This window comes from Anser cygnoides, chromosome 15 (assembly GCF_040182565.1).
Source record: "Anser cygnoides isolate HZ-2024a breed goose chromosome 15, Taihu_goose_T2T_genome, whole genome shotgun sequence".
Classification (NCBI taxonomy): domain Eukaryota; kingdom Metazoa; phylum Chordata; class Aves; order Anseriformes; family Anatidae; genus Anser; species Anser cygnoides.
In genome coordinates this window covers 400,217-426,837 of record NC_089887.1, presented here as the reverse complement: position 1 = coordinate 426,837, position 26,621 = coordinate 400,217, and the positions used below count along the sequence as shown (strand labels likewise).

The following is a 26,621-nucleotide window of genomic DNA, read 5'->3' as shown; positions in this document are numbered from 1 at the left end:
GGAAAGTGTTTGAAAGCCAATCTAAATCAAATATTACAATATGGTGAAGTTAATCATCTGAAATTAACCTTATAACTGCTTGAATCACTCTAATCTATAAAGAAAATCAATATATGCATATCAAATCCTACTCCAAACTGATGTCTGTTCCAGCTGACCATGCAAATGGAAAATAATAGCCAGCAGATGCTTATTGTTCCTTATTATACGTTAACATTCAGCATGGGGCTGAGATACTCTGACAAGGATTCCCCAGGGAGATTTTACCATGAGATGCAGGCAAGGGATCCCACTCTGCAAAATCCAGAGCAGCACTGCAGCAGCAAACCCCCTCCAAGTCGCTCTCACAGCAGTTAATTTCATAGAGCCAGACAGAGCTGTGAGTGACTAACAGGCTGTTTCATGAGGAGAATTGATTGTCTCAGGATAAAAAACAGCTGCTGAAGCACCAGCACCCTCCCAGGACCCAGCTCAGCCCCCAGGCTGCACCCTGGGCTCCACAGCCCAGCAGTGAACAGAGCCAGCTCTGGGCACCAAGCATGGACACAGGCACGTAGGACCCCCAAGTACTTCCAGCACCGCATGTGCAGCGCCCAGGGGAGCCATCGCAGCCACCTGCACCACACCGGTGTCCTGGGCCAAGTCACAACAGCAGTCCCAAATGTCACCACAGCTGATGCAGCAATCACTGCCTTGTGAGGAATTCACCCAAGGCTGACCAAACCACCCGCCGGCTGTATTCTGTTCTCACAGAAAGCCACTCGAAAATCAAAGAGCGCTGGTGACGCACCCTCACAGTGGCAGCCGCCTGGCAGCGAGAGGCGCAGAGCGATTACCCTCCCTGTCTAGCCATATTTCCAAAGTGGCCATCAACACAGCATTTGCTAGGAGGCTCCGGGATATGACAGTGATAAGTGCTTTGATAGCAGATAGAAATCTATAAATAACAACAGCTTCTCTTAAAAACCTGATTTTAAAATAATGAAGACATTTCTTAAAGTGACACATCTCAACTGTTGATAGTAAAAGCTGGGGGAGGGTCTTTTTGACATCTCAGGAACAGACACAAGGAGTGAGATCTCAGCAGCTGCCTCAGGAAGGAGCCTGGCATTAGTCAGAGCAAAGCGGAGCAATCATAGGTTTTCCAGATGCTCCTTATTGGCTCCAGAGACAAAGATGGATGAAGGTTCATGGACAGATGCTGTCATCCAGGGAGCATGGCCACTGCAAAGGGGTCCTGCCTGTACCCAGAATAACGAGAAGCACTTGCCTCCACATTCCCCTCGTTGGCAGACCTCCCAGTGTGTGCCAGATACCCTGAGGTCAAAATATTTTCTGCATTAAACCAAATGAAGAAAACAGTAGCAGTTTTCTATCCACCAACCTAACACATATCAGCTCCCTATCTCTTATCCCAGTTCTTCTCCTGCAACAGTCTGTGAGGGTACAACACCCCCAACAATCCCACCAAGACCAGAAGAATTCCAGCGACAACCTGCAAGCCCAGGGTGTTTCTCTTCATGGGGTGCCTGGCAAGACGATCACAAGGCAGTGGATAATACAGGGTGAAGGGAAACCACCAGTAGCTGCTGCTGACTGAACCAAACACTTCTGGATCATTTCCTTTCATCTGAGATAGGATGAAATTGAATTAAAAAATCCTGTTTCCTTCTATCGTCTGAGTGCAGGACTTAAGTCTGGGCTCAGGGTACCCAAGCCCCAAACATTCATTTTAATCTTCTAAAGCTCATGAGAGCACTGCCATAAACTTGTCTCTACTGGATGGGAGGGATCCTGCATGCCACCTGCTGCCATTGTCCCCTCCTGGCAAGGAGCCACACACAGCGTAGCCACACAGCTTGGCCAGAACACAATTATCCCCAAGCCTGAGGCATTGGCTGGTGCTGACAGAGTCCAGATCTGCCTGCAGAGAGAGGAGAGCAGTCTTGCACCTGTGGTCCGAGCACACTCCAGAGATTCCTTTGGCCAATGGAGGTGTCCTTGTCCCCAGACCACTGGCAGCACAGCAGCAGCACAGCCACACCTGCTGCAGGATCCATCTCAGGACAGGCACGGGACCAGCAGCTTTTCGTGCCAGGTCACCCAGAGGCACAGGTGAGAGCCCACAGCACACATGCACCACACTGCAGCGGCTGCTTGCAATTAGCCTTTGACTCAGCATCACCTTCTGAAGTTTTGCATGGGTTTGAAATCCAGACGCAAACAATATATTTCCCCCAGAAGGAAGGAGAACCAGCACTGAACTGCACAGACAGTGCCTCAGAATTGAGGCATGCCTACTGGAAATGCTTCCTGAAGCAGCAGGTTGTTACAGAGTGATTAAGAATGGCCCTTTGATAACAGAAATGTGTTTTAATGAATTTCCTGTAATACAAATCCTTTGGGTTCCTCTGGAAAGGCTTTGCACAATCCTCCCTTGCCCTCACTGAAAAGGATACCAAAATATGCAAAAATGCCCCTTTTTAAATACTTTAAGCTGAATTTTAAGTAACTGGCAGCTTTCTCAGTGGTTAAGAATCTCTTAATTTCTTTAAATTACTAGGAGGAGCTGCATCTTCAGAATCAATACTCAGAATTTACAAACAACTCTTCAGGTAAAGAGATTCAATAGCAGAGCTTAGTTCTCACAAAAAGAGCTGGGAGCAGATGCCTTACATCCGAGCTGTGGCAGGGGGCAAGTTTCAGCTGTGGATCTGGCAGAACCATGCTCTCCACCATCACCAGAGGGTGTTATTTTACATTACAAGTTATTTTACACCTAGAGGTTTCTGAGGAAGAAATTGTATTTAACTTAATGGGGGTAGAGTATACAGTGACCAGGATAGAAAAATCTGTCTGCTGGAGCCATGAGCTTCTGCCACAGCATGAAAAGTGATTATTAGAGTAATGACAAATATTAATATCCCAGGCTGTCAGTGAAAGCTCTGGTGAGGGTGGCATTGCACTGGAAATAAGGGGTGCCACAGCAGGGAGCTGGGGTTTGCTGTCCCCACCCTGACTTAGCCTTCACATCTCCTTCACAGACCCTCAGAAATAGGAACAAGAAGTGGTAAAAGCCCCCCCGGTGCTGGCACTGCTGTGAGCTCCTCCTCATCACCCACGACAGCCCTGGTATCTCCCAGCAACTGACAGAAGAGCTTTGGCAGCCTTCCCTCCGGGTCCCACCCAGCTGCTCCCAGGAAAAAGCTGTCACTTCCCCCGCTACACACACCTGGTGTATTAAGAGGTATTGAGCATACCAGTAATCACAACTGTAAAACAGAGGGCAGGATTTTGCCCAATGTCACTAAAACCATTTATAGTCTATTGGAGGGGACAGTTGTCCCATTAAGAAACCAAAAAGACATTCTGGCTTTCTTCAGCCTCAGGGCTTGGAAGAAAGAAGCATTTACTGCCTAATTAAATTTTAATATACTGGCAGAGTCAAGCTCTTCTTAGGGATCTGCATTGCCAGACTGTGCAGAAAAAGAGCAGGCCAGAGCTGCCTGCAGCCACCAGTGCCTGCTCCCAGCTAGCACGGCATCATCCTGCAGCGCAGGGAGCACAGCACGTCACAGCACACCAGTGTGCTGCTTGCTTCTGCGCATGGATGCACCACCCAGGGAGTCCGAGTCTCTACACAGAGAAGAAGAAATCAGGAAACAAGACACATGCACTCCGATGCAGGAACAGAATGTGACTCTGGTACCGGAGGTACAACGCTTTCCTGAGATCTGAAGGACAGCAAAGACAGAGGCAGGGACTTCGCTGACCTTTAACAGGACACTGGTCTGCCACATGCATAGTTGCAGTAGTTTCACATCTCAGTTTGTTATTTATTCTCCACTGCTTGCCAATACACTACATCTGAAGCCAATTAGCTTTCCCTTCCTCATAGTGCTGCCCTTTTTTGCTTGCTAAATGAGAACTCCTCTGCAGGCATGTCTGCTCATTTTTAATGGACAGAGCGCTGTCACAAGGGCTGATGCCACTCCAGGGGGACATTACTACTTTGCACCAGTGTGAAGAGTCCTGGACATGTGGTAGGAAGCTGCTCTTCTCATGCTCCCTTTTTTGGCCCCAGCAGCATCTGTTGTGCAGCATATGGCTCCCTCCATCCACAACCCAGAGAGTGGTGGTGGTCCCTCACCTGTCCCAGCTTTGCCAGGACATAGCTCAGCATAGGCCTGAGCCTACCAAAAAAATGCTCCCACCACTTGCTCTGTGGCTTCCTGCACCAGGGCACAAGCAAGGAGCCAGGCAGACAAGCTCGCTGCTTCTGGGTGCCCCTTGCTCCTCCTGCCATGACACCAGCCCTCACCTGAATGCAGCCTGGGCACCGCTCACTGCACAGACATAGCGAGCAAGCTACTGGGATCTCCAGCACGGTGCTGAGGGGGCACTGGTCTCCAGCCAGTATTGCCTTGGTAGATAGATGCCTGAAAAGCACCCAGGTGAGATTAGGCTGCGACAGATGGCCAAGAGCAGAGACATGTCCTGTTGCTAAAAACACTATGATTTTTAAATGGGTGACTCATGTGTTTTCATTGTGCCACAGCTCTCCCACCATGAAGTTGCCTGCAAGAAATGTTCACACAAGCCTTCCAGAGCACTGTGCAGAAATAAGGTGCTGTCAAAACAGCATATATTTGTGCAGCTGCCACAAAGAGTTGTTATTGTATTTTTCTTTAATAGAGAGACAAGTGTGCTCCTGTGCACAGACTGGTAGCAATCATCTGTGCCTGTGCTAGGAAACGAGGGATCTCAGAGTGATGGCCCAGGGCTGCAACAGGCACAGGCAGAAACAAAGGATTGAGTTTCAAGTCTAAGGCGGAGTAAGCCAAAGCACTCTTGCTGGCCAAAACACAGATCCGAATGCCCTTGGAAATACACAGCTCTGAATGTGGCAGTCTACTACTGAGTTAGAAACACTCCAAACCCTCTCCTCCCAAACACCAGAAACCTTTTCCTCTAAACACACATGCCACCTTCCCTCTTTGTTGCCACACTCCAGGACTCTGCAGGCACAGCCAGTGCAAGACGAGGAGATTGGGCAGGAGGAAAGCCACCCTGCAGTAGGGGATCAGCCATACCCCAACTCCAGAAGAACCACTGCCGGGAGCACTGGAGGGTGAAAAACCCCAGCAGCCACTACCTGCTCCTGCCACCTGCCACCCCCCCCCCACACACACACTCATGCACACACACACTCTTCCATAGCTGTCTGCACACAAAGCAAGATGTTAAGCGATTGAGTAACTGTAACGCTGTTTCAGTCCAGCCAGGGAACAGACGGTGTTTGATCAATATTTTCCACAACAGCCACTTCCATGTGATAAATGCACTTATGGGGAAGAGGAACAAATTAACCTTCTGGTGCCGATGGCAGCTACTGCCTGGGAAAAAAAGATGGCTCAATTCAGCAGGGAAGCAAGGGAAGGGACACAGCCAGAATTCCTTCAAAACTGACCATACAAAGCAGCATCTGGGAAGCATTAATGAAAAGTCAGCCCCAGCAGTGCACACCCACCCATGCACAGGGAAGCTGAAACAGTCTGTCATGACAAGTGTCATCTGCACATCTAGGAAAGCAGCAGGGAGAGACTCATGCAGGAAGCAGGAGCAGCTGAACCAGTAGATAATATATATACTTGGGGCAGCTGATGGATGAAGACAGAGCAATTGTGTTGCAGCACTATGCATGTGGGAAGATAAAAGGCACCTCAAAATTTGCTTTCCAACATCAATCCTTCCACTCGTGACAAATTGTTTGGAGTCAGGGTAAATCAGCAGCTAGCTGGATCAGAGATTACATCAGAGACTTCTCACCCACAAGTTAATTGGATGCAAATGGCAGTGAGCAGCAATGTGCTGAAGGGTCCAAGTGTGAAAGGAACCATGCACAGGAGAGCCACAACTGAGGACCCTGAAGACTGGAAAGACAGAGAGGTAACTGCCTTTGCAAAGAAAGGAATAGTAGACAGACCCAGCATATTATGAGTGATGTCTTTGAGCTGCCTGTCCATAACCTGTACCAAAGGACAGGAGAAGGCACGAAAGGCTTCTCAAGCAGGAAAAAAAATGTAGAAAAAGATGAAAAACACACCAGGAGTCCACATCTGCTTCTTCCTGGGTATGCTTCTCCGACCACTCAGTCTATTTTTGCTCTTCTCCCAGATGCAAACACAGGGTGAAAAGAAGCTCTTACTTCACTGCTCTGTAATCCATCATGATCTTAAGTATGTCTATTTGAATGCAACCATGTACTGTATCAGCCTCAGCATCAAGAGCAGAGCAAATAGGATTCGGTGTCAGACCCTGGTCTTATGTTGTCCAAGAGCTCAGATTCCCTTCTGAACCATGTCCCACTTCTGTCACCGCCAGTTTGCATGGCTTTGTGTTCCTGCCACCCTTGTACTGCAGGCAACAGTATGGGCTGCTCATAGGCCAGTCCCTGTGCAACACTATGTTGCACAACTGTATGGAACCAGGAGTTGGACTCAATCCTTGTGGATCCCTTCCAACTTGGGATATTCTGTGCTTCCCTAGGTTGCTTGTTTTTTTTCTCTGTAAGATCTAAGCAGACCTTACCTGCTGGATTAAGAAACAAATGTAGTTTTATGCTTGCATTTTATAAATACCTCTTTGCTACTAGCCACATGCGATCCAAGGTGGCCTGTAAGAAAATATCCAGAACTGTGTTTATTGTAAAGTACAGCAGGGAGAAGACCACACAGCTCAAGAGGACTTCCCACCTGTCAGAACAGTGCCTTCCATTACACAACCAGAGGATAAACCATGCTCTGCAAGTAGCCCTACTGATGAAATAGATCAAGATGACATGCTGTCCAGCCCTAATTTGACCCCACATAGGTGCTCCTGACCTGGAAGGTCTAAAAGCCTGTTCTGACAATATAATAAAGGAAAAATAGAGCACACGTGACCTAGTAACGGTGAACTACAAGGAAAAGGGGGAGGGGGAGTTGTCAAAAAAACCTGTCCAAAGATGAAAACCTGTTCTTATTCTGATTTTGCACTGAAACAAATATACAGGGTGCGATTTTGCTGGAAATTCATTAATTTTCCACATATTCCCAGTAAGTTAATGTATCAACTAGCAACTGCATAAATAGAACAGGCAAAAATGCTGAAAGTAGATTAAACATTGATGTAAGTATATATTGATTTGAACATTCCTGCGCATTTGCTTGTGACACATCAATAAAATTAAATAATATCTTAATAAAATGTCTTGGTAATTATGTCTTTTCCCTTGGGTAAGTGTGCCCTCCAGCAATGTAATTAAAACCAAAATTACATTAACCCTCCAGTGACTATTTGACATAAAATTAAGAGCCTAGAGAGTTCTCTGAACTCTTATGCCCAGCTGGATTACTCTGTGCTCAGTCTAGCTTTCATGAACCCCTGCACATCCCACTTCCATTTGGGCTTTGGCTTGAAGAAAGATTGTCCTCACTTACAACATGCACATACCAAGAAAGCCAGGTCCCTGCCCTGCCCAGGAAAACAGGAGCACTGCAAAGATTCTCCCTCCTGATGCAGGGAGGACCTGGCTCCCCCATCCCAGGAACAAATGCCCCCGTGAAAACTCAGCTGAGCAGCGACAAGCCAAAGTTGGGCCAAGCGTACTTTGCTGGCACTCAGAGCACAGATGAGGCCAGTACTGCCATTGCCACAGCACTCCAGACGGACCCCTGATGTGAGGCCACCACCTGGACTTCACCCACCCCAAGCCACAGGAACTGGACCAGGCCAGCGATTCTCAAAGACTCCAAGGCAAACAGCACTGATAGGAGTCGTGTGGTGATCACGATGTGCTAACATGACAGATTTCCCCCTAGAGAAAGTCAGTTTGCCAGTGAGACAAACAGACCCAGCAGGATGGAAGTGAGCATTTATCAAGAGATATACAATTGTATTAAAATTTTGGTGACTCAAAGTGAACAGCCCGGTGACAGGTCATGCTAGCTGTGCAGAAAAGAGAAGAGATGTGGAGCCAGGCTCCCCCCAGATGCAGGGTATCCCATGTTGTGCCAAGCAAAGTCCATAGGTGCTAGGAAGGTGCCAAAGCAGCACTGGGGCCAGTGCTCCTGCAACTACTTCTTGCCTACAGGAAGCTATTTCCTCCCCTAGTTGCACTGTTTCTGAAGGGTGGCTCAGCTGCTGCTGTACTCAGTTACAATTCCCAGTCAAAAACAGCCAAGAAGCACCAAATAATCAACACGCTGCATCTGTTTTTCTACTGAATCAAGACCACAATCCAAATCCCAGCCTGCAGCACCTCATCCTTCACACACCATTCTTCTTTCCAACCAACCAGCCTCCTCTGCTTCTCTCTGCTCTGCCAACACCAGCACAAAACCCTCTTTGCCTCCTGCTCCTGTGCTTATCATCTGCCCTCTGCAACAAACGGCAACAGCCAAAAAACAACCAACTTTGCCCAGACACGGTGAGTGATACAGATGCGAGGCAAAGGGTGGACATGAGCTCTTTGGGGCAGAAGCAGGATCCTGCATGTTCCGCTCAGCCCCTCCTGCAGTGGAGCTTCTGGCAGAAATGAGCTGGTGCATAGCATGAACCTGCAGCCTCCCTGCAGCACTCAAGGTCCTGCCCCAAGTGTGGTATGGATGAGGGACAGCAGCTTGCTGACACATTGAGCAGAAAACAGCAGTTGAAGACCAGGTGAAAGGACTCAGCACTTGCCATCACTTTCAAAACCCCAGAAATCTGGCTCGGTTGGCCAGTCTAGTGCAGGTGCTGGGAGGCGAGCAGGGCAGAGGCCCCCTCACCATGGGATGCCAGCACAGTGGCACCAGCAGTAGTTCTGACTGAGGAGCAGCTATTTGGAAACGTCACCAAGAATCTTTGTTACTCACAAATGCTCAGAACACATAAGAGAGCCCATCATTAACATCCCAGACACCAAAGCCCCTTGTCACTTCCCATTTGGCAGCAATGAACAGCAGCTCTCCCCACTGATGGAGACACTGATATGACCTTTCAGGAACCACCGAGTCATCTGTTTGCTCCAACTCCGCTGTGCCACACTGTCAGCCTGTCACCAAAACTTGCCACTCACATAACCTATTAGTTGTCCAAATTGTCTTTCTGTCATGGACTTTGATACTCAGCCCAGTGACTATGCATTTCTAATACACTTGTTAGTTAACAAAACAACACTTCATAGTTTGAGGGGTGGAAAAGCCATCTCCTTTACAGCACGTTTGCCCTCACGGGCACCCAGCATGTCCTGCTGCACCTCACCAGATCTGCCGTGCGGGACTTGGAAGCAGTGGCCACAGCCTTGCCTGGGCCCTCCCTGCAGAAGCAATCCTCCAGGCTGCCAAAGAGACCTGCTGAGGCCTGCTGCAAAGGCACCTCCCCTGCCCGGGGCCACAGCCTCTACCACCTCCGGCAGGAGCTGGTCTCCAGCTGTCCTGCCCCCCGCTCCCTCCCCTTCCCTCCCCATCCCTCCTCTCAGCCCTCTGCCAGGACCAGAGCCAAGCTCTGGGGTCTTGCAGCAAGCTCCTGGGGAAGATGTGGATCTTCCTCAAGAGGCTTGCATGACCCTGTGCTTGGCTTTAATACTTCTGCTTCACTTCTAACCGTCAAATGTGGGTTTGCAGGTTAGTACTGTCTGAGGGGCCCAAGCGGGACAAAGGACCAGCAGCTGCAAGGAAGGTGGGAAATATTTTCCTGCCACCTGTGAGAAATGGAGACAGACCAGGGAAAAAGGAGTACAGGAAATGGGGACTTGGGTGTTAGGTCTGATCAGAGGCTTCTCCTCCTGTCCCAGCACCACAACTGAGAGTCGAGCCTTTGTCACAGACACCTCTGTCCCAGACACCACATCCAAGGTCTTTGTGCCACTTTGTTATGTGCTCAACCCGTTACATTCAGGACTGTCAGGCAGGATCTTTCCCCCACCCTCAAAAGATGATCACAGCTCCATATCTGAACTGAATCCAGCAGAACAAAGCCTTTACGTCTTGACTTGCATCACAGTTTGTTTTGAGAGGTGACTATGCCCTGCGCTGGGCTTCTATAGATGTTTTCACCTGAAGACCTCACAGAACTTTGCAGCCATTCATTAGCAAAGAACATCATGGCACTATCAGCTAATAAGTGAAGGGAGACAAAAAAAGCCAATTCCTGAAAACCTGGATCAATCCTGAATTAACAGCAAAGTTTGGGGCTTTTTTTGCTTATTGGGTTTGGAATTAAAACAATCTAGCAAACTATTGTGCTGCTTTGCATAGCTAGCAAACAGGTATTTGTCTGTTTGGATAAAATTACAAAGGGAATCTTTAGCTGTGCAGGAAAGAGTATGGAGTTTCTGCTTGCTTAACTTTTCATTGAAATCCTAATAATACTGTGTGCTATACTTTATCATGCATTTAAACACCATAGTTAAAACTCCAGTATGACATTTTACACCTGACTTAACCAGCACTAGATTATCCACTGTTAGGCTGAGAGTGCATTTTTTACAGCTTGCTTTTCTCTGAACTTGCATTAAAGGGCCCTGGAAACCAACTGGGACTGAGAAGGCTCAAGACAGTCACATTGTAACCTTACAACTCTTGGCATGCTAGTACAGACCATTAGCTGCAGATGTCCTTCTGAAGATCAAGAGCACTTCAAAGCCTCCTAAATTCCTTCCAAAACTCCAGAGGCTTGGAACATTTGCACAGCTTACACGAGCTGACCTTGATTCATAAAGCAGCACTCAGATTCAGAGTAAGACTTTTCCTGAAAGTAGTTTAAATATTTCCCATCCTCTGCCATGAGATAAGACTGCTGTCCCGGTTTTGGCTGGATAGTTTTCTTCCTAGTAGCTGATATGGTGCCATGTTTTGGATTTAGGGTGAGAATAATGCTGATAACACACCAATGTTTTAGTTGTTGCAGAGCAGTACTTACATGGAGCCAAGGACTATTCAGCTTCTCATGATGCCCTGCCAGTGAGCAGGCTGGGGGTGCACAAGAAGCTGGGAGGGGACACAGTCAGGACAGTGACTGACACTGGCCAACGGGGTATCCCATACCATGGGGCGTCAGGCTCAGCAATAAAACCGGCAGGGTTGGCCTGCTGAGCAGCTGCTGCTCAGGGGCTGGGTGGGCATCAGTCAGCTGGGGGTGAGCAACTGCACTGTGCATCACCTGCAGTATGTGTTTTTACATTTTGGCTTCCTACCCCCACCTCCCCTCCCTTCTTTCCTATTATTCTTTATCTCAACACAGGAGTTTTGCACCACACCACCACACCAGTTCTCTCCCCCATCCCACTGGGTGAGGAGTGAACAAACAGTTGTGTGGTGCAGAGCTGCCTCCCAGATTAAACTACAACCACTATAAACTACAACCACTAACACTAATCCACAAAGAGAATGTATTATATGCAGTAGGTGTGAAGGATTATAAAGATCTACACAAGTTTCTGTTGCTCACAGGTTCCCTGTCCTAACCATGGAGATCACACCAGTTATCCAACACCTGGGTGTCACAGGATGGGCCTTGAGACCAGTAGGGAAAAGGGGCTGCCCTGCAAATCTCCAGGATGAGGCACAGGTTAAGAATCAAGATACCAGATCCAGAGATTTGAGGGCAGTAACAATAGTGTAAAAAAAGGCAACAGCCCAGCTGCTCTACTGATTTATCTTCCAGCAGAGAAATGACATTTCATTCCTGTACTGAAACACTTTTCCAGACAAAACAGATTCATCCAGCTCTCAAACTACAGAATGGCAAGGCTTTTCTAAAAGAAAAGCGACAAGGTTGCAAATCCGAATTTGCTGTTTGTTCTGTCATGAAAGTTTGAAAATTAATCTGGGAACACCTCTCTATATTCTGAAGGACCTGATTTTTAACCTCTCATAGCCTAAAAATATCATGAGTGCTTCCTTTTGTGAAAAGACTATGATCACCTGCAAAGACAGAAGCTCAAACATGTTTCATGTGCCAAAACACTGCTCTGTAACAAAGGGATTCTTCCCCTCTACAACTGGTGCATTAATGCAAAGAATTCAGAAGACAGTATGATGGGTGAAAAACATGTTGCCTCATATAATACCTCAAGTATATTCTTGTAGATAGCTGTCTACAATAAATTTGAGGGAAACTCCCCGTTCGCTTTAAGTACAGTGAAGATGTAGGTCGTTTCCTGGTACCAATAGTGTCAGGAAGAACAGACATTAGTACTTGCATGTTCAAAAGAAACACTGAAAATAATCACTGATCTGAAAACAATCATTAAATAATTTGAAAATATTCCAGAGGTAAGTGCTTTGGAATTTGAGATCACTGAATATTTCTTTTGGTAGCACTTACTGCCATAATATTGGTAGAAAAATTAAAGTTATGGATAAATGCTTCATAAAAAAACAATCCCATTGCGTCTGTGTTTTCAAAGGTCCAGGGGCACTGACATTCCCAAGGAAGCTAATCATTTAATCTGCATTTGTATGTTTGGAAGGACAGGACTTGCTGGTACACCAACCTCACACTACTTCTCTCCACCGCAGATCTCCTGACTTACCAGAGTGACAACAAGGATAATTCATTCCATTGTTTTTAATCAAGTGAACCAGACGTTGCATAAATAGCACAGTCCAAAATCAGAGAAGCAAACACCAGAACAAAGACCAGACAGCTTGAGCAGTCTAAGTGCCATGACGGCATTCTGTTCCAAAGATGGAAAAATAGCACAAATGGCAATGAGTCCGTGCCCTGGCAGCTCCTGCCAGTTACAAGTTCATAGAAGGACATCGATCTAACATGAGTTTGTTTAGTGTCAGCTGTGATGGCGCTATATGGGAAATTGATTTCTTCTTTAGTACATTCTCCTCCAATGGAAGCTGACTCTCTCCATGGTGATGGGATGTGTTGATCAGTTTAACAAACTGCCAATGGGATTATGCACAATCACTTCAATTGGTTTTCAGTAGCTGTGTGAAATGTCATTTGCCAGAAACACACGTCTGTGAACCTAACTGAAAAGGCAATGAGATCTGAGCCTCAAAGCCTTATGCTAAAGAGCAAAAGACACAGAGCCTGAACATCTTCAATATTTCAGTGTGAAGAAGTACAGCTTCCACAAACAGCGGGCATTCCTGGAGTAGCTAGGCTTCCTAAGATAGGGAGGAATTTTCAGCACCGTGCGTAAAGAAACTAATAGCAACACACCGACAAGCAACTATTGCAGCAGCAGCTCACAGAGGGCTGGTCAGCCCACTTGTATGGAAGCGCTGAGCTCTATCCCACAAAGACATCTCCACATTGCACTTCTTGCCAAGGAAAAGCAAAGGAAGATTGCTTCTTGACCTTCATTACTGTCAGGACCCTAAAAAAAAGAGCTCAGGTCCTCCTAGTGAAAGGTGAACAGCTCACCTAACTTCATTAAAAAATAGCAACATTAGTTATTTCAGCCTTCCAGGGCAGGCAAAGATAGATGAAAGGAATAAGGCAAGCTGGGAACATCAATAAATTACTGCAGCCTCTTATTGGCTGCAGTATTCAATAGCTTAAAATGTTTTCTGGTGCCTTAGGCAAGCAGAAGATTTGCAGAAATGCTGAGCCTGTCGCCTGTGATGTATCATTGTCACTCATCAGCTGCTAAGTTGCATTTCCTCTTCCTTTCCATGCAGCGTGTGTAACTGAATGGCCCCAGCAGTGAGTTAGAGAGATATCTCCAGGCTAGCGTGAGCTGCCTGGTGACTAAATGTTAGGAGGACAGTCTAATTTCTGCTATTCAGAGACAGATGTATGAAACCAACAGATATCTAGGTGCAAAGAAAAGGAAATACTTTAGTGCATCGCTGGTTACCCTAAAAGAATCAGACATCTTCACAGACGAGGCAAACTGCCTGCCCACATGCAGACCTCCCTGACCTGCTGGCAGATGAAAGGGTCCCCAGGTAGTGACATGCCCCGCAGCCGTGCCCTGCCCAGAGCCCCTTTACCCTCTGGCTGCATGGGAAAGCAGAGGTGAAGGCTCAGCTTGGGCAAGTCCAAGCTCAGCAGCGATGCACCAAGCAAGACCTCACTGCAACCAGAGCCAGCTGCAGCTTCCAGGTGTTTTGGGGCCCCAGACAGGGAAGCATGTTCTTCAGCACAGCAGCACCCAGTGGTGAAGGGCCAAGGTGTTGTGAGTAGGAGGATGTAAGAAGATATCGGCCTGTCCCCAGGTCCTCCCTCCAAAGGGGGACATGTAGCAGAGCAGGAACAGGCAGGGATGATCTCAGAGGAGGACTTGACATCTCATATAATACAAAACAGGGTTTCCACTGATGGAAGGACAGGCTGAGCTTTTGCAGTGGGGCCAAGGAGGAACTGAGCTCATGCTACCCTGCAACATCATGAGCAGGCTCTTCTGTTCTGGGGAAAAAAAACTTGGTTTCAATTTATATGTAAAGAGCCCATTAATGGAAAGGACTGTTTATAAAAAATTTGGCCCCAGTACATATATGGGATGAGACAGGCCCGTCAACCCACTAATACAGAAAGCACTCAAAAGTGTCCTTGCAGTATCCCAGGGAAAACCTGATCCAATTAAAAATGATTTTGGCTGGCCCACTCCTGGTAAGTGCCATATATCCACAAAGATATTCACAAACGTAGTGGACCGCTCCATGTGGCTTTGACTACTGTTGGAAATATTTAATAAACTCTGAAATATGAATCACTATCAAGGACCCTGAACATTAATTTTAGACACAGTTGGCCACACTGTATCACCCTATAAACACCTCTCTAGTTTCAATTAACATTTCTCTATCTCCTGTCTCACTGAATATTATATTTAACTAATTTAAGAGGATTGGTAAAGATAGTTTTCACACTTCACAGGAAAGCATAATGAAATAATTATACCTGTACCTACAAAAAGCATGAGGATATTGCATAAAAAGCTTTAAAGTCATCTGAAGCAAAAACTTCTCCAGGAGACCTTCATTTGAGCTTTGACTGCTGAGCCTACTGCGCAGGTGTCTGCCACCTCCTTCCTCAGTGCCTGTTTCTGGGCTTCTTCACTGCAGCAGCCACTGCTGGCTCAGCCGGGAGCTCCCCCCGCAGAGCAGGCATCTCCTGCAGATGGGGAGGACACTGCACATAGCAAAGAACTACTCCCAGATGAATCAGGGCTAAAGCTGCTATACCTTCAGATGCCTGTTTCCAAGCTATAGGCTTGCTGGTATACACAGCTGTTCTCAAATGACTTGCTTGAACAGACCTGTAGCCCCAAAGTTTAACACTCTACTCATGTATCACAGCTGAAGCACTGATCCCAGGCATCTGTGGTCCCAGGACATATTATGCGCAAGGACCAGGACACAAGAAGTTCCCTCTTCAGTGCAGAGGCCTGTCTGTACATCTGTTTATACCACTTCAGAGCACAGCAGCCACAAAAACATGCAGAAAGGCACAGAAAGTCCCATATGTCATGTCTGTGTGCCCCAGGCACCCACGGATGAGCAGCCCAAGGGCACCCCACCTCCTCCACCCCAGTACTCTGCTCCAGGGAAAACAGCTCCATGCAGCAGCGGCTGGAGGCCAGCTTTGTCAGTGCCTCAGGCAGCCCTCCACCCACACTGCTGCTCTGTGTGCCATCTGGAGGTGAGATGCAGGTTTGAGCTGCGAACACACGCTGGTCTGCGAAGGAGTGGGAAAGGCCTGGCAGCACAGGCAGCAAGGGCAGCTCCAGCACCACAAGGGAACAGGCACCTGGGATCACTTCTCGCCTCACCCCTCCTGTACCACGAGGCCAGTACACAGGGCAGAGGGGGCCAACAGGTCCTCGAGCCCCCACAATAGAACATGGCAGCAAGGGGCTTGCATAACATTGCCATCCCCAAACCTCTGGAGATTGCAGGACAGAGGGGTATCTGCCTTGCGGTAGCTTTGATGTGTCAGTATGCCCTTGCACAGGCAGCAGCGAGACCAATGCACTGAAACAAGCAGATCTGAGAGCATGTACATGCAGAATCACATGGAGAGGAAAGGCTCTTCTTTCATAGCATTTCAAAGTTGCTGCAGCTCCTGCAGGGCTCCAGAGGTAGCTGCAGAATTGAACAGCTCAGGGACCCTCACAGGAGCCACTGTTTCCCAGCCTGATCTTAGTCTAGGTCAAGGCTATAGCCCTGCAGTCTATGGAAGTTTCCTTAATTCAGACTCTACCAAAAGAATTGCACTCCAGTACTTTGCAGCAGCTCACTAGTGTTAATGATTTGAACCTGAGGCACTGTCAGCACAAAGTCATAAGGAGTCACCACACGCTGGACCCCATTGACTGCTGAACTCACATTGGGCTCACCACACTTCTCCCCCACACTCAAAAACTCCAAAAGTCCTTGTCCTAGTGTTTGCATTTCCTCATTCAGCATCACTGACTTTCTAAAGAATATGAACATTGCATCCTTCCTTGGAGGACGGTCACTGGACTTCCACTCTCCTCTACCTGACGGACATTACTGTTGCCCTTAAAAACAGCTTCAGAGTACCAGATGAGGAGTACTAACATGTGGTTAGCTAGGAGACAAGGGGGATTCCCAAAATTAATTCAGAAAACGGGGTAATCCACAATTAATCAGAAAAAATAATTAAACAAGCCGTGTGTGTTTGCAATTGCACTATTCACAGTGCAGTTGTCTGTCCCTGGACTTTCATATGGGCTAAATGCACAGGATAGTGCCTTGGGATTCCCATAGAACATACAGACTATCCTGCCCTCACCTGAGGTCCATCACAGCAAAAAAAAATCTACCTGACCACAGCCAAGCTTTATCTCTAGATCCTAATATACATTAGACTATTCTTGCTTATGAATTGAAATTAATTCAGTTACAGGGAGCTACAGTACTTGTTTCTGTGCACTATAGAAAACATTGTCTGTGGAGAAGATGCTGGAATTGATAGATCATTAAAGGATAAGATTTCATTTTCATCTCATCACCAATAAAGCCAACCTACCAGGGATGCTTCCATGGTTAGAAACACAAGGTTCAGAGGTAGACAGCCACAGATACAAGCCAGCCCACATGTCCAGCACCCAGTGCCTATGGCATCATTACCCCCACGCTGCTCTGATCATAGATGTCAGCACTGTCCCTTCTACAAGGCGTAATGCCAAATTCCTGCAAGTCTTGGGGAAGATGTATCTGAGTCCCTGAACAGTTCAGAGCATCCATGTTGGAGATATTTTCCTGGTTAGCTTCAACACTTTACTCAAAGTTTAAAATCTTCACCCTGACTCAATCCATCTGTGCAGGTTTCATAGTACTTGCTCATTTTCAGTTTGGAGAGGAAAAATGCGGGGCAAGCAGATAAAGCAGCTGCCTGATTTGAATTTCACTTCTATCCTGTAACTCTGCAGAGGTCAAGAAGAAAATGACATGTGAAAAATGCATCTTGGAATCAGCAACTAGAGTTTTATGGTGTTTCCACAACATTACTGCACACAGCAAGAAGTAAACAGGACCTACCAACTGAATCAATAGCGCAGGATTAGAAGGGCATGTACAGCCTGCCAGGACAGGATCAGATAGCACAGCGCTCCTTCTGCCTTTCTGAAAGTGCTCTGATTTAAACCTGCTTTTGAACATTAGAGAATGTTCAGTTTCACTGTCCTAGGCAAAACCCAGTCCTGTAACCAACACGCACACTGCACACACCATGCCAAAACTGTGCTCTACTGCACAGGTGCCTCCAGGTTGCCAGGGCTCTCCCTCTGCTGCTTGCACCTGGCTGCCAGCTGGTTTCCGTGCCAGAACATCACACTGCACTTTGAGTTTGGGAGCTGCAAGTAAACTTGAACTCATTTAATGTCTCTCAGACCTACCAAGTTCAAGTTTTAATTTCACTAATTAGATAAAACTTTCTGCCTGCACAGGACAGTGGCTTGTGTATATAACTTCCTCAAAACTTGTGAGAAGTCACTGAAAGCATCACAAAATGAGGACGACATACACTCTTTCCCCCTACAAAACTACCACATCAGCAAGATTTAAGATGTAACTACATACATATTTTGTTGCTGCTCCGTAACCAAATTCGTAAATCAGTATTTGTAAGGAGACAAAGCACAGGGATCCATCTCATGTCACCACCCTGGGACATGCACTTTCAGCCCTTTGATAATTTCAAGGAGAATAGCGTGCTGACCTCTCAGGCAAAGCTGTGAGGGGAACCCCCATGGACCGCACTTCACAAATACTGTGCAGCAAGCAGCACCCGCAAGCATGCGATAAACTTCTCTGGCATAGTACAGACACATGAAAATACCTGATGTGCCAGGCCTCCAGACCACCCAGGCTAGATTCACACAGTCTCCAGGTCTGCTGCAAGCCGATACACAGCTTCCATCTAGATCTGCCCCAGGCAGCCTCCCTCTACAGCAGCAGGAGGCTCAAGCCATTGTGTCACACACCTGAACAGGGAGATGTGCCCACCCATTGGGTGTGGGGACACAGAGCCAAGGGGGTAGGTCACTGAGGCCATGGGGCTGGCATGTCCTGGAACAAGCACAGGCATCTGACCCTGCAAAGAGTGGTGCCACCATGGGGGTTGCCCAGGGGAGAACAATTTTGAGATGGTTCTTGCTTACATCAGATGCTGCATCTCCGTGGAGGTCCAGGGCTTCTTGCAGCCACAGGTCCCAGCTGGCCCTGTCTTCTCCCACATGGGCACAGCTCAGGGCTACGCGGGGCCAGCACTGTGCCCCCAGGGACATGCCCACTCTTGGAAAGTATTTCTAGGCTTAGTTTCCTGCTGGAAGCTGTTAACAGCAGCAGATCCCTCCTGCTTTCTGGAGACAGCCAATTTCCTCATTGGCAGTGACAGGTTCAGAACTGCAGCTCAGCACAGACATCTTGTATTCAGCACAAGGACAGAATTCCTTTCACACATTTCAACTCTACCAACCTGCTTATGCAGCCCTGTCACCAGAAAGTCCAGAAGCCTCCCTAGGATTTAAAAATAGCAAATCACTATGCCTTGTACTTTTTCCTTTCTCATGTACAGGCACTTCCTGAGACTGCATGTATCTTGCCAGTGGGAAATTGTGCTAAGGATGTTTTATATCTACTCCTCAATGCAGACCTGACTCCAGCCCTACATGCAGGAGGGTCCTGCAATGTGACTATTCCTGGGAAGACCTAGCAGATGAGCCATCAGCAAGCCTGGTCCACCAGCACTGCCACCTGGGAGCATCAGCAGGGAGCCCCAGGAGCTGTGCCAAACAAGCAGCTCTGCCGGACGACCAGCTCAGCCAAAGGGGACCAGCACTTCACCCCAGCTGCCTGCTGTCTCCGACACCATCACACTCATTGGGGTTTTCAGTCTCTATCTTTCCAGCAGCTACACCACTCACCATCACGTATCTTAGTCAAAAGCAGCAACTCTAATTGCACATTTTTCTGCAGAGACAGGTCAGGTCTCCCTCCAGCTTTTGCAGAGCTGTAACAGCACAAACTCATAGGCATACACACCTAGCATTGCTCCATCAGCAGCCATTAACTTCTCCAGTAAAGCCTAGCAATGCCTCCTAGAACACTGCCCTGAGGCTTTTTCTCATATCACTGGTATCCCCATCACACACATCTTGATGCCCAAATGCTACCCAGCTGTGCCACCCAGGCATTTGTGGTCTTGATCACCTTTTGGGTGCCACCAGCTCCTTGCTCGTTTCCAGAGAAAGCTTTTGTTTGGGAACAACTATGCCTGGGAAGCATTTGTCTTTGCTTTATTTGTGGTCATGGAACCCTTACTGGAGGGTAAGTTACTACATTGTCCCAGTTTACAAATCCTAAGTGCTCCATTTCCAAGACACAGTAATTACACAGGTTTCGGTTTCTGCAAAAAAAAAAAAACTCACACCAGCATAGCTCAAACTTGTGAGCATCTGCCCTGTCCTTCCTTGAGCACATGACTGTAGAGACTGATGGTTTAATATTGTCATTTCTTTTAGATTGTAATGCTCTCACTTTAGCACAGCAACTCATTTTTAATAGAGTTTGGAAAGATTTTTTTGTATGTCTCCCCTTCTATGCCAAGGATGTTTGCTCTCAATTTATTTCTGCTCTTCTTATCTTCTCAAGAACTGCATCTCTTGTTCCAAGTCCTGCTCATTTTCTGCTCCTTATTGCAATTTTTCTTTAATTTCATCTTGTTCCCACACTTCCCAATCACACATTTCATCACTTCTGCTTCCCTATTTCCAACAATATGCGATTTCTTTATCTTAATTGTATCACCCAGTCATCTGGTTCCAGGATGGCATCTCTTTACCTCACAGTGCAGTCCCTTTAATCATTACTGCTTCTGGCATGTATAATAATAGCTGAGACAAGCTGTTAGCTTTCACCTCCCAGTTATAGTCACACATTTTCCCCCCATGTAAGTCCTAATGACAACACAAATGCAAAACCCTCCAAACATCACTCTTTACAGCTCGCAGAACGAACCCACCACTTCATAAGCTCCTCTGCTCAGGTGAGCAGCAGGGTGACATACAAAACCAGCCCCATAGGGAAGAGAAGCCTTTCTGAAGGATCATCCCCAGCCTCTCAGAAGCGCCTACGAGCAGACAGCCCTGTGTACCATCTGCCCAGCAATGCAGCCCAGTTTCTGCTCCCCATCCGCTCCCAGCAAGATGCTCCTGCCCACAGAACCTGTGCTCTGCTGAGTCCCCAGCCATAGCCCAGCAAAGGGCAGAACTCTGTGGGCGGGAGGAATGCAACCTTCCCTACAACACCAGGCACCCTTCTTCCTCCAATCCACCAGGCTGGGACTCTCCAAGGGCCACCTACTCGCAAAGAAACAGAGCGCTGCGTGCTTCATAGCTAGCCAAGGAAGTGAAGCAGAAGCTTCAGGCTGCTGCTGGCTCACCCATCCCCTCCACACCGCACAGCAGAGGGGGCCCCTCACCACCACTTCCCCCCCAGGCTAAGGTACTTGCTGAGCATCCTGGCACAGAAGGCAGCACTGACTAGCTGTGCCACATGACTCTGAACATACAAGGGCCCTGGCACTGCCAGGCAGCCTGCACAGTTGGATTGCAGGCACCTTCACACACTTCGCTGCCACTTACGGCTCCACTCCTCAGTTCACAGCACCCACAGACCCCCATGCCAAGTTTTCGGGTGGCTTGTTCATGTTTTGGAGCATTTCCAGTGCTTGGGGAGGTGCCGCTCAGCATGGGACATAATAGCTCCTCTCCAGGGAGAGGGGAGGGGACTGGCCTCAAAGCAGACTTGAAGGAAAGCCCTCTGCAGGGCACCCCAGCAGCCACAGAGCAAGCACTGTCACGGACAGCCCTGCACCTGTGTGCCTCCTCCATACTTGTGGGCTTTCTGGATGGAGTCAAAGCTCTCCAAATCTGATCTCCAGCCTTAGCTCCAGGAGAAGGCAGAGAGCTGTGAACACGTTGCAATTTGTCAGCTCTAAGAAGTTGTCTATGTGGGTAGGAATAATATTGATACTAAGAACACCTTAAATGCCACCACAGGAGCTATCATGGTGTTGAAGGAATAGCTGCAAGTGTCACTCAGTGCCTCTGTTCATATTCTGATCTGCAGGCATTGCATGGGAGGTTAGCAAGATCTTGGCTCACACGGAGGAGCATTTTACATGTCAGAGGGCATTATGGTACCAGCCATGAATCAGTGGACAAGAATATCCAGCCACCTGATTTGCATAATAGTAGAATTGAATCAGAGCTTGAACAATACAAGTCGAACAAAAAGAGAACGGAATGCAGGGAATTATAAAGCAGGAGAATCTGGAAGTTATTTAGTTTGGAGAAAAGCCCTTTACACAAGGCACCATATTGAGTATTTGTCAATGTAAAGTGATCCTCGCTGATCTATCAGAGGTCTCTAGACAGGCCCATGCTAAAGGTCAGCAGCTCAAGTGGAGGAATAATGTTCTCCTGTCAGTTTTCCGGGGTGCAGGCTGTGGTCATGCTCCATGTCTCAGTCATACACTATGCACAAGACCATGGCCACAACATCTGGGCATGATGGTACTGCAGGTCAGCAAATTAACTGATATGTTACAGACAGAAGCAGTCAGAAAGGACCAACCACTCTGTCCCCTAGCACTTCGAAGATAAATCAACCCTTTAAAAAGCAACTGCACTTGTAGGGTTCAAAAGTTTAACATATCACAGGTGTAACCACTTAGAAACCTGTGCAGAGAGAGTGAGGAGCAGCCAGAAAGCATCTAGGAGCGGAGAAGACTCCAAATATTTCCAGAACTGACAAGCCCATGAACTGCTGCAGGATGAAGAGCTGCATATGAGAGACAAAAGGAGAGGAAGTTTCTGTTAAGTAGTAATAAAGCAAGCTGTGCAGCAGCTGGAACAGAAGGACAGCACTGATTGACTCAGATGCCTGTGCATTTATGTACAGAGGAAGAAAAGCACACAAAAAACTACGCAAGGTTCTAACTAGTAGCAAATCTGTTTAACTGCCCCGTTAAGCCTCACACCTGGCAAAGCAGAAGCATATAGAGAAAGAACAGATTCAGAGAACAATGCCACAGTCTCATACCATGCCTCCGTCTCAAAGGTTTTTGCCAACCAAGGTAAGTGTGGACAAACACTAGTAAGAGGCAGAATATGCAAGTATTGGCAAAGATGTGTAAGACGACCATCAAAAGAGTGTCAGCAACTGCTGCTGGTAGAAACAAGGGGAAGGTGCTGGACTGGTCCCTGGGAAGCAGCAGCTGTGCAGACACCCTCTGAGAACCAAACCCAGCTCTCCACAGGTTGCTTTAGAGAACTTGCTTCATAGTACTGAGACTGGGCAGTCCTGGATCAAGACACGTTCTAACCCAGAAGACAAGGCCATGGGTGCAATTTATTTAGTGCATGTGATCACAGTGGGTCACAAGAGCAGGAAAGTGCTGCCTTCCAGAGAGTAAGATCAATGCTTAAACAGTTGTTGCCCTTCTTGGTCTTACTGATGCATTGAGACACTGTCAGAACAGAGTAAAAGCCTGCAGGGCTTTTGAGAAGCCAGGCACAACACAGGATAGTGAAAAACCACTGACAAAGCACAGCTGTTGGCAAGAGCCCCTGCTCCAGACAGCCTCACATTGTGAACCTGGGGGTCTGCTTCCTTCTGTGTTAGAGGAAGCCACTGCATTTTCCATCTGCTTGGAAGCCGCCAAAGCAGCCAAGAGAAGCTTGGAGCTGCAACAGTCCTGGGGAAGGGGAGATGCAGCAGGCAGCATGAGCACATGCTGGAACCTCAAGTTCAGAAGTCCCTGAGGCTCAACTCTGCTGAAAGTTACTCAAAGAGCAGTGTGGCAATAACGCTGTTTTCATTCCTCCTTATTCCCATACATTAAATGGGCATACTCATGTGGTTTAAATCTTATGCATTCAAGACATGTTGATGTACTCAAATATTTCTTCCATGCAAATAAGACTATATAATCCATTCTAGGCAGCCATAACTTAAAATGACAGCTACTAAAAACTGGGGGAGACTGTCATAGACATGACAAATACAGATAAGAATACTTAAATACAAAGTGAAATGCACCAGTAGTCAACCATGGAAACAGATGGGGAAATTCCTGATGGGCATTCAAAGGTAAATGAAACCTTGATTCACCTGCACAGGTCTGGGGCTCAGTGAATATCTCAGTGTCAGCATTTCTAATGCTCCTCACTCCCCACCCCACCCTCCCCGAAGAGTTGCCAGAGGAAAAATAACATCAACAAGGGATGCTGTCTGAAGCAAAGTTAGAGACTTCTCAGAGAGGAGCTCTCCAAGGCATGCATTTTTGCTGCAGCAGAGCAGCCTTGCCAGCAAGCAGCCAGGAGAGGTGGCCCCCCCCCACAGCATCAGTCACAGAAGCAGCACCGCACCACCCCAGGGAGGATCCACAGGCACAGCCCCTCACTCCCCCCCTGCACTGCTTAAAGACCCTCATACCTGGCATTCTTTTGCTGCTCCTGCCTCTCCCCAGGACACAAACGCCCCTCTAAGACCACCACCAGGACCAGAGCTGCTCTCTGCTGCAGTCCCCCAGCCATCTCATTCTGAAACAGCTCTACTCCGGCTGCTTATCTGGAGCATCCCCTGTGCTCCGGCCTTGCCAGTCTGATTTTTGATGACCATTTTTAACCTATCTGCATATACATTTGCATATAATAAGGCAAGGAAGGACCTGATGGTCACCCAGGCTGACCTCATGCCAAGCACAGGCCGTCAGACTGCCTGAGATTAAAACCATTTTGAACAACCACAAATCTTTTTAGAAAGAAGACATTTGATCTTCTCTACAGCATTTCTAATGAAGAAATCCTAGGTGCATTACTTCAGTGCTTAATTACACTCAGTTTCCGCTGTGTAGTTTATTTCTAATATGTACTTGTCTGTCTTCAGCTGCATGTAGTTAGACTTTTGTCTGCCAGGCAACAAAGCAGTCTGCTATCAGGGTTTGATTCCCTACATAAGTACTTCTAGGAGTAGTAAGTAGCTTTCTCAGCCCAACTTTGATAGGAAAAAAAATCTCCCTCCTTCAGGCTCTCACCTTATGGCAAAATTTAATTCCTGTAATCATCTTGCAGTTTTTCCTATTGTTTCCTCTTACATTCCAGCTTCCACCTTCGCATAGACAGCAGAACTGGACACATTGCTCCAGCCACACTGATATGAGAACCTGACATCTGCCTGTTTTTAATACTGCATCCACAAAAGGACTTGGCCCTTCCAGCCTGGCTGAGAGTACGCCTTCCTCCTTTGCAGGGTCACCACTTCCCAGGGAGGTTTTCTCTGCCCTTTATCAACATCCCATAAGACATTTATCAACATCCCATAAGACATTGCTTCTCATTTACATTCATTATTCTCAGCTGTTTTCTTTCACTCATTTACATCTTCCTCCTGAAATCCTTGTTCCCAAATTGTACACCTGAATTATTTGCAACACTGTGAAGCTAGCCATATTAAAACACCAAGTGTATGTCCATATTACTGAATGGGATTTTATTATGGTCACACATAACAGACATAGCTAAGTCACAATCCCTTGTATATAAGCTACCACAAAGGTTTAGTTCTGCGACCAGTCCCCCTTTGTCAAAATGAGGGCTAACGCAGTATTCCTGTGCTGGTCACAACTCCTGAGTCAGGAAATCATCCTCCATGGTTTTTGGAAATTAAAAGGCCATTTTAATTATGGCAGTATAGGACATCCATCAAATGCAAACCTGATCTTTCCTTCCTCATTCTGTACATCTGCACAGAGGTGATCCTCCTATCGTACAATCTGTTTTTCACAGCAAACACCCACTACCACCCCACATCCTGCTTTGCATACCAGGACATCCATATCTATGTACCTCAGATCGCTTTCTTCTGAGTTACCAGCAGCAGAAATGCCACTTTAATGCAGACCAACTCTCCACCACATTTGCCTCTCTAGTCTTTCACAGAGACATATAACCTGTCGCTTTTCTGTTTATAGTTTTTCCAATGTTAACTTTCCAATTGTTTAACCTTCCCAGCAAGCCTCAGCAATAAAAAATAGTTCAGACTGGCTCTCAGAAATGAGCAGTTCTGAATCTTCTTGTTTATCACCCATGCTCTTGGCACAAGTGCATAGAAATTAAATAACTTTGTTAATGTACCTTTCCTAATTCCTCGCTGCACAGACACAAATGCCTCAAGATCTTATCAACCCCACTTACAGTCAGGGACTTGTAAGCACAGGCAGCAACTCAGATGAAGATACTCCAATTGGTGCATGAAATCATACCAAAGCTCTCCCCAGTCCTCCCTCCATAGACTGCTGCAGCCCTGCTGCTTCAGAGAGACATTGCCCCCAGCTAGATCTCTGAGAACTGAAATTCCCTTCTAATCAAATTATCATGCCAACGACTGTCTTTGCCATCATCATAATTAACCTCCTCACACATGAAATGCAAATGATCAAAATGTTTCTCTTCTCCAGGGCTCTGTGCAACTCACTGTCTGACACAAGCAGTGGCTGGTCCGTCACCGTACTGGGCTCAGGCTCTGCACCCTCCACGTGCACCTGCAGACCAGCAGTACTACTGAAGCTCCCCTGCCCTCCCTTTTATCTCTTCTCTTCCTCAGGAGAGAGAGAGGGTGGGGAGGGAGCACAAATCTAAAGGCAATGGGCAGTTGATTACCCTGATGAGGAGGGATGGGGGAGTGGGAGCAATAGCAATGAGGTTGGTAATTAGGACACCCCCCCCCCATATGAAGCCTGAAGGACAGGCACAAGGCAGGTGAAGCCTGAGAGCTGCTCTGAGGCTGACCCAAGCTCAGGAGAGGTGCTTGCTCCATGCGGACATGTGCTGCCCATGCTTCAGCGCTGGCAGGGTTTGCTAGGGAGCAAAGGACACCTCCACTTTCTCCCCTGCACTTCTGACAAAGCTTGTCTGTGGCACGTTACCTCCTGAGGTTACTCAGAGCTCTCTTCATCCTGATGTCCCCCCCCCCCTTTTTTTTGATGCTGCTTTGCTTTCACTTGGGAACAATGCCCTCTGTATAGGATGGGTGGACAGCCACAGAGAGAAAGGGAAGCTGAAAAAATATTTCTTTTTTCATTCCAGGCCCAAAGCT

General features: G+C 47.4%; 1 long non-coding RNA gene across 2 annotated transcripts in view; it reads right to left on the bottom strand.

The window, feature by feature from the left end:
* Positions 1-26,087, bottom strand: part of LOC106046050 (uncharacterized) — a 48,046-nt gene extending 21,959 nt beyond the window's left edge. For both annotated transcript variants that reach the window (XR_010825077.1, XR_001213048.3), the window contains exon 1: positions 26,001-26,087. This is a non-coding gene — a long non-coding RNA (uncharacterized lncRNA). The remainder of the gene's footprint in view (positions 1-26,000) is intronic.
* Between the last annotated feature and the right edge of the window lie 534 nt (positions 26,088-26,621).